The sequence below is a fragment of the Beta vulgaris genome, chromosome 8 (assembly GCF_026745355.1).
Source record: "Beta vulgaris subsp. vulgaris cultivar EL10 chromosome 8, EL10.2, whole genome shotgun sequence".
NCBI classification, from domain to species: domain Eukaryota; kingdom Viridiplantae; phylum Streptophyta; class Magnoliopsida; order Caryophyllales; family Amaranthaceae; genus Beta; species Beta vulgaris.
Window position 1 is genome coordinate 44,408,225 of NC_079209.1, and position 6,710 is coordinate 44,414,934.

At 37.6% G+C, this 6,710-nt stretch overlaps 1 long non-coding RNA gene across 1 annotated transcript; it reads left to right on the forward strand.

Annotated features, from left to right (window-relative positions):
- Nucleotides 1-6,214: 6,214 nt before the first annotated feature.
- LOC125492217 (uncharacterized) lies at nt 6,215-6,710 on the forward strand. The gene is made up of 3 exons (XR_007268658.2): nt 6,215-6,257; nt 6,438-6,497; nt 6,643-6,710. It is a non-coding gene; the product is annotated as an uncharacterized LOC125492217 (long non-coding RNA).

Sequence of the window (6,710 nt, forward strand, 5' to 3'; positions counted from 1 at the left end):
TGTAACAGAGTTGTTTGGCCTAATTAGTGAAAGTGTTGAGTTTAAAATCCCTAGTGGTCGAGGTTGTTTCTTCTTGTTGGGCCCAAGAAGTTTTTCCTCGTAAAAATCCCTTGTGTTCCTTTAGCTTGTTTATTCGTTTAAGTTTTAATTTCCGCAAAAAGTTACGTTTATTTCTACACCTACAATTCACCCCCCTCTTGTAGTGTTCCTAGGAAATAACAAGAAATAACAATAATAATATAATAATAATAATAATAATAATAATAATAATAATAATAATAATAATAAGAGTAATTAGTAAATAAATTATACCAACATAATAATAATATTTAACAAAATGGTTATAAAAGAATGGAGCTGAACTGAACTAAACTGAACTAATTGGAGCTGAACTGAACTGAACTGACACTAGTGGAAAAAACTCCATGTGCTACTTGTCAAGTGCTTGGGTTGAACAATCAACCCAAGCACTTGTGAAATTTTAATATTAAAAATTCACAAGTGCTTCGGTTGATAAGTCCACCGGAGCACTTGTGAATAAGTGCTCCGGTTATTCAACCGGTTCACATGTGTGATCTCGCGCGGTACACTTTTGTTTATTTTTTGAAGGACCCGCTAATAATTAACACGTTGGATCAATTAATTTTTTGAAGGACGCGGCCTCCTCCTGAAACTAACTCCTCTCTACTTTCCCCTCAAAAAAAAAAAAAAAAACTCCTCTCTACTTTTTCGTTCATCAGAACCCTCCTCCTTAACTCCTCTCTACTTCTTCGCCTCATCTCTGTACTTCGCTCATCAAATCTGCTGCCTCACTCGAAATTCTCTGCCGCCTTCATCAGTTCAATCGCCTTCTTCGCACTGAAATCAATTCAATTGCACTCGATCGGGAAATCTGCTGCCTCGCACTGAAATCAGTTCAATTGCACTGAAATCTGCTGCCTCACTCGAAATTCTCTGCCGCCTTCATCAAATCTGTTGCCTCACTCAAAATCGGGAAATCTGCCGCCTCGCTGAAGTCGCTGCTGGTGCCCGTCAATCTGCCGCGCGCACTAAAATCTCGAGGTTTCTCTCTCTTCCTTGTTGTAATTTGAGTCATCAATTTGCAAATTTTTCGGTGGTTCTAGTGGTTGTTTGAGCGCAAATTCTAGCAAATTTTTCGCCAAATTGTTTGAGTGACATGAATTATTGATGGAATTTTTTGTGTTTGATGTTGTTGGATTGATCGAGTTGATTATTGTGAGGTTTATGATGGAGTAATTCAAGTTTATACACTAAGTATTGTTAATCATGAAATAAATAACAATTAAGTACTAACAAATCCCTATGAAAGAAGTTTATTCACTATCAGGCACTTATCTGCAAGAAATTGGAATAAATATGAGCAAGTGCTAGGGCCTATGGCATGTCATGTGGTCCATTTTACTTGAAATATTTCATGCAAATACAAATATATGATTGTTGATGAACTATTCATTCGTAAGATTTTTATGTCAATTAGTGATGATATAATGATATCAGAACTATATGCTTAATTATTGGTTGCTTGCATAAGCAAATGTATTATTAAACTTTTTAATGTTTTCTTCACTAAAGATGTGCAAAATTATAAGAGGGTCATTTTTGTATTGAAGAAAGAAAAAAGTGCCAATGACAGGATAGTGGTAAATGGTAATACTGAAATAATACTCTATTATTAGAAATAAGTTAGACTGGACATTTCATAATTGAAAGGAATCTGCTTATCTAGTGAAAGTTGCTTCTGTACTTCTAATATGTAATTACTTATCTAACATAAGCAGAAAGATGAGATGAGAATTAAGAATTATCAAAGAATTTTTATTCGGAGATGAAGCTAGCAAGATGTAATATCTCCTTCTGGACCACTTTTTTTTAATTATTTGGAGATAAACTGGCCATATTTCAATTTTTAATCATTAAGAACGCTTTAAGAATAACGGATTGAATTTTATTCATTTGTTATGCAAAAAATTAACGTATCATCATAATCATATGCCTAGATACCCATCCAAGAATTACTCATTAGGAATAAGTCTTGGATAGTCCCCGTTTTGGGACTGTTTTTGGACGTTTGATCTCATTTAGGTGGTAAATGTATGTTTCTTTTTCGTTTATATGGAAATCACGGCTATCATTTCCCTAATCTGTTCTCCGGGTATATATGTAGATAAGTAACTACCTACATTGTATACTTGGAGAACTGTAGGGAAATGCTGCCGGAATTTCCATAGATCGAGAAGCTGACATACATTTACTAGTGGGATTAGACGTTCAAGGATGGGTTAGGTTGGAGTGATAAGGACCTCTGGAAGACATGCATATATTCATGCTATATTTTTTTTTTTTGAATTTGTATGTTTAATGCTTAAATGGTTGACAATGTGCTATTGTATGTGATTAATTAGTCATAAGGGTCTGTTTGGATGTCGAGAGATCGTTCGTGGATGTATGGTAACGTTGATTCGTCAGAATTTGTGGATGGGGTACTGGAATTTTGTGATTCTGCCTTAGAACATCAAGCTCGGACGGGAGATTTAGGATTTTATTGTCCTTGTGTCAAGTGTGGCAATGTGTCCAAAGTGAGCGATATTGATTTGCTTAGGGAGCATGTACTTCGTCATGGGTTTAGGCCGGAATACCATGTATGGATTTGGCATGGTGAGGAGTGAGTATATGAAGGGAATTCTTGTGCAAATGATGTCCATGAACAAGAAGACATGATTCATGCATGCAAGGAAATGGAGAATGATAATGAGCACGAGGATGATGAGGATCATGTGGATGAGATGATGGAGGGTGTCGAGGATGAGTTAGGGAAACATTCTCGTGTTTTTGAGTCTTTGACAGAGGCAGCTCAAAAGCCACTGTATCCTGGTTGTAAAAAGTTCACCAAACTGTCTGCCGTGTTGACACTTTTCAACATTAAATCCAAGGGAAATTAGACCGACATTAGTTTCACTTCCCTGTTAGAAGTGTTAAGTGAGATGTTTCCCGATGGCAACGAACTTCCAAAGTCGACCTATTATGCTAGAAAGCTCATGTGTCCCTTTGGCTTAGAGTATAAGAAGATACATGCTTGTCCGAATGACTGCGTGCTATATAGGAATGAATATGACAATTTGGATAAGTGTCCACGGTGCGAGATGTCACGATATAAGCGTGAAGGAGATGGAGATAAGAAAGGGCCCCCAGCTAAGGTATTGTGGTATCTTCCAATAATTCCTAGATTCAAGCGCTTATTTTCCATAAAGAAAGATGCAAAAAATTTGAGATGGCATGCAGATAGAAGGAAGAAAGATGGTTTGTTGAAACATCCGGCGGATTCTCCTGAGTGGAATAGTATTAATAGGTTGCATAAGCCATTTGGGGATGAAGATCGTAATTTGAGGCTTGGGCTATGCACAAATGGAATGAATCCGTTCGGAAGTTTGAGCTCTTTACATAGTACATGGCCAGTACTTTTAGTTATATATAACTTGCCTCCTTGGTTGTGCATGAAACGCAAGTACATGATGTTATCACTTTTAATCTCTGGTCCTAAACAACCTGGAAATAACATAGATGTCTACCTTGCACCGCTTGTCGATGATTTGAGAAAGCTATGGGATGAAGGGGTTTCTGTTTTTGATGCTCATACTAATGAGATGTTCACATTGCGTGCAATGCTTTTCTGCACCATTAACGATTTCCCTGCGTACGACAACTTATCCGGATATAAGAATAAAGGAAAGAAAGCATGTCCAATATGTATCGATGACATGGAATCCACATGGATTCCTAAGTGCAAACATGTGTACATGCCCCATCGAAAGTTTCTACGACTGCACCACCCTTTTCGTAAGAAGAAGAATGCATTTGATGGGAAGGTTGAAGAGAGAGTAGCTCGTAGAGCGTTGACTGGTGAAGAGGTTTATGAGCAAGTGAAGGGTGTTGAAACGTTCTTTGGTAAAACAATGCAAAATGATACAGGGTTATGGAAAAAGGAGTCTGTCTTGTGGACACTTCCATATTGGAAAGATCTCCGGGTCAGACATTGTCTCGACGTCATGCATATAGAAAAAAAATGTATGTGATGCCATTCTTGCGACACTTATGAATATTCCTGGTAAGACGAAGGATACCAAGGCCTCACGGTTGTACTTAGAACAGATAGGAGTTCGGCCAAAACTGTGGCCTCAGAATAGGGAAGGTAGGAAGAGGAAGAAATCTGAAGAAATAAATCTTAATGAAGGCAATAAGAGGAAGAAATCTAAAGAAGAAAAAAACCTGAACAAGGTTAAGGATAAAGAGAACAAAAATACGGTCGATAATAGGAATTATTTGCCTCCAGCTTGCTATACGTTATCCAAGGAAGAGAAACGGATTTTTTGCGAGTCTTTGTATGACATCAAAGCTCCATCGGGATACTCATCTAACATGAAAAGATTTGTATCCTTAAATGGCGAGTTGAAGTTAGGGCTCATGAAATCTCATGATTGTCATGTCATGATGCAAGTATTTTTACCGATTGCCCTTCGTGGAATACTACCAAAACATGTGCGGTATGCTATAACTAAACTGTGCTCATTTTTCAACACTATATGTAGCAAAGTGCTTGATCCGACAAGACTTGATGCTCTTCAAGCTGATGTTGTAGAGACTCTTTGCAAGTTTGAAATGTATTTTCCACCTGCATTTTTTGACATAATGGTTCATCTTATCGTCCATCTAGTTCGCGAAATCAAGTTGTGTGGTCCTGTGTTTTTGAGGTGGTGTTATCCTTTTGAAAGACGAATGGGTAATTTACAAGACAAAGTAAGGAACCCTGCACAACCTGAAGCTAGTATCATTCAAGGCACCGTGGGCGACGAAGTTGGTAATTTTGTAGCTGAGTATTTGGCTAGTGCACAACCTATCGGACTTCCTACATCTCGCCATGATGGAAGACTTGGAGGCCAGGGTACGATTGGCTCAAAATTAGTCACACCTCCTAGAGATAAGCGCTTACAAGCACACCTGTATGTGTTGCATCACATTGCAGAAGTACATCCGTATTTGGGCGAGCATATGGAGGTGCTACGGGCTGAAAATCCTTCTAAAGGGGATAGAGCATTGATGCAATTGCACAATAAGACATTTATTGATTGGTTTCATGATCGAGTAATATGTCAACAACAAGATGATGTATCTGAAACTATTAAGTGGTTAGCATTTGTTCCTCATGAAGCTGTCAACAAATTTGAGGGTTATGATGTAAATGGATTTACATTTTGGACTGAAGGTCGCGATCAAAAGTCCTCATCAGTGCAAAATAGTGGTGTTTCTGTTTTGGCGTCATCTACATTTTATGCGAGCGCTAAGGATCAGAATCCGGTGGATGCCAAATTGTTATACTATGGGCGAATTCAAGAAATATGGGAGCTTAACTATTCTTGTTTCAAGGTTGGTCTCTTCTGTTGCAAGTGGTTGGGTAATAATCGGCGTTGCGTAAGAAATGATGACCCTTGTGGTTTCACTCTTGTTGACTTGGGTCATTTGCGTGAAAGTGACGAGCCATTTATACTTGCAATACATGCTAAGCAAGTATTTTATGTAATAGACCCTGCTGATCCTAAGTGGTCTATTGTTGTACCGGGAAAAAGAAGTATCCTTGGCATTGGTGATGTTGATGATGAGGAAGAGTATGATGCTTTTGAAGCACCCCACCCTTCATCAATCCCAAAATCGATATAACTCCAGACGTCGACACAAATTATATGCGCATAGATCACACGGAAGGGATACTTGTCGACCCTTCAGAATGATGTCTTAGAAGGTATTATTTATACAAGTTCGTGAATACTTTTATTACTTGATACGAGGCATATTATTGTGGTTCCTATTCTCAAATTATCTATATATTTTCTATCTTGTAATCTCTCTACGTTAGTTTGACGTTTTCATATGATATTTTATATAATGAGTAATGTGGAAATTTAATATACTTTGAATTTGAAAACTAACTAATGTAGCCTTCTCGATTTTGCATGACATCGTGAAGGTGTACTGGCAGTTTAATGGTTTTCCTTACTAGTCAAATCCGCTACTTGTGATTGTCGATTGTTATCTTAATGTCGTGCCTACTTTTTATTTTTATTTTGCAGACTGTTGACACTAACTTTGCCTTAAAGATATATATTAAAGCTAGAGCAACACCCAAGGTTGTTGCAGCCTTTGTCGAACGCAGGGAGTTTGACAAAATCCTCATTTACTCTAAGCAGGTAAGAGAGATCCTTCATTATGCAGGCATAGTGTTGCTATTGGTGATCTCTCTTCTTATTACTCTTAAATGTTTATATTAGTTTCTTTTGGGTCCTTACTGATTCTTTCTGATATTATACAATGTATGATTATATGTGCCATAGAACCTTCTTAATACTAAATTTCTTCTCTTGATATAGGTCGGTTATACACCAGATTACTTGTTCCTGCTCCAAACTGTTCTTCGAACAGATCCACAGGTGTATATCTGACTTCAACATTCCCATTCTGTCGGCAAAAAATAGAGAAAAGCCAATGTCTTTGTACCTTTATTCGATTAACCATTGAACGATTTATTGAACAATATGTTGTAATTTGTGCATATTTTTCTACTCTACATTACAGGCTGCTGCCAATTTTGCCTTGATGATGTCCCAAATGGAGGGTGGTGTCCCGTTGATTATAACACAATA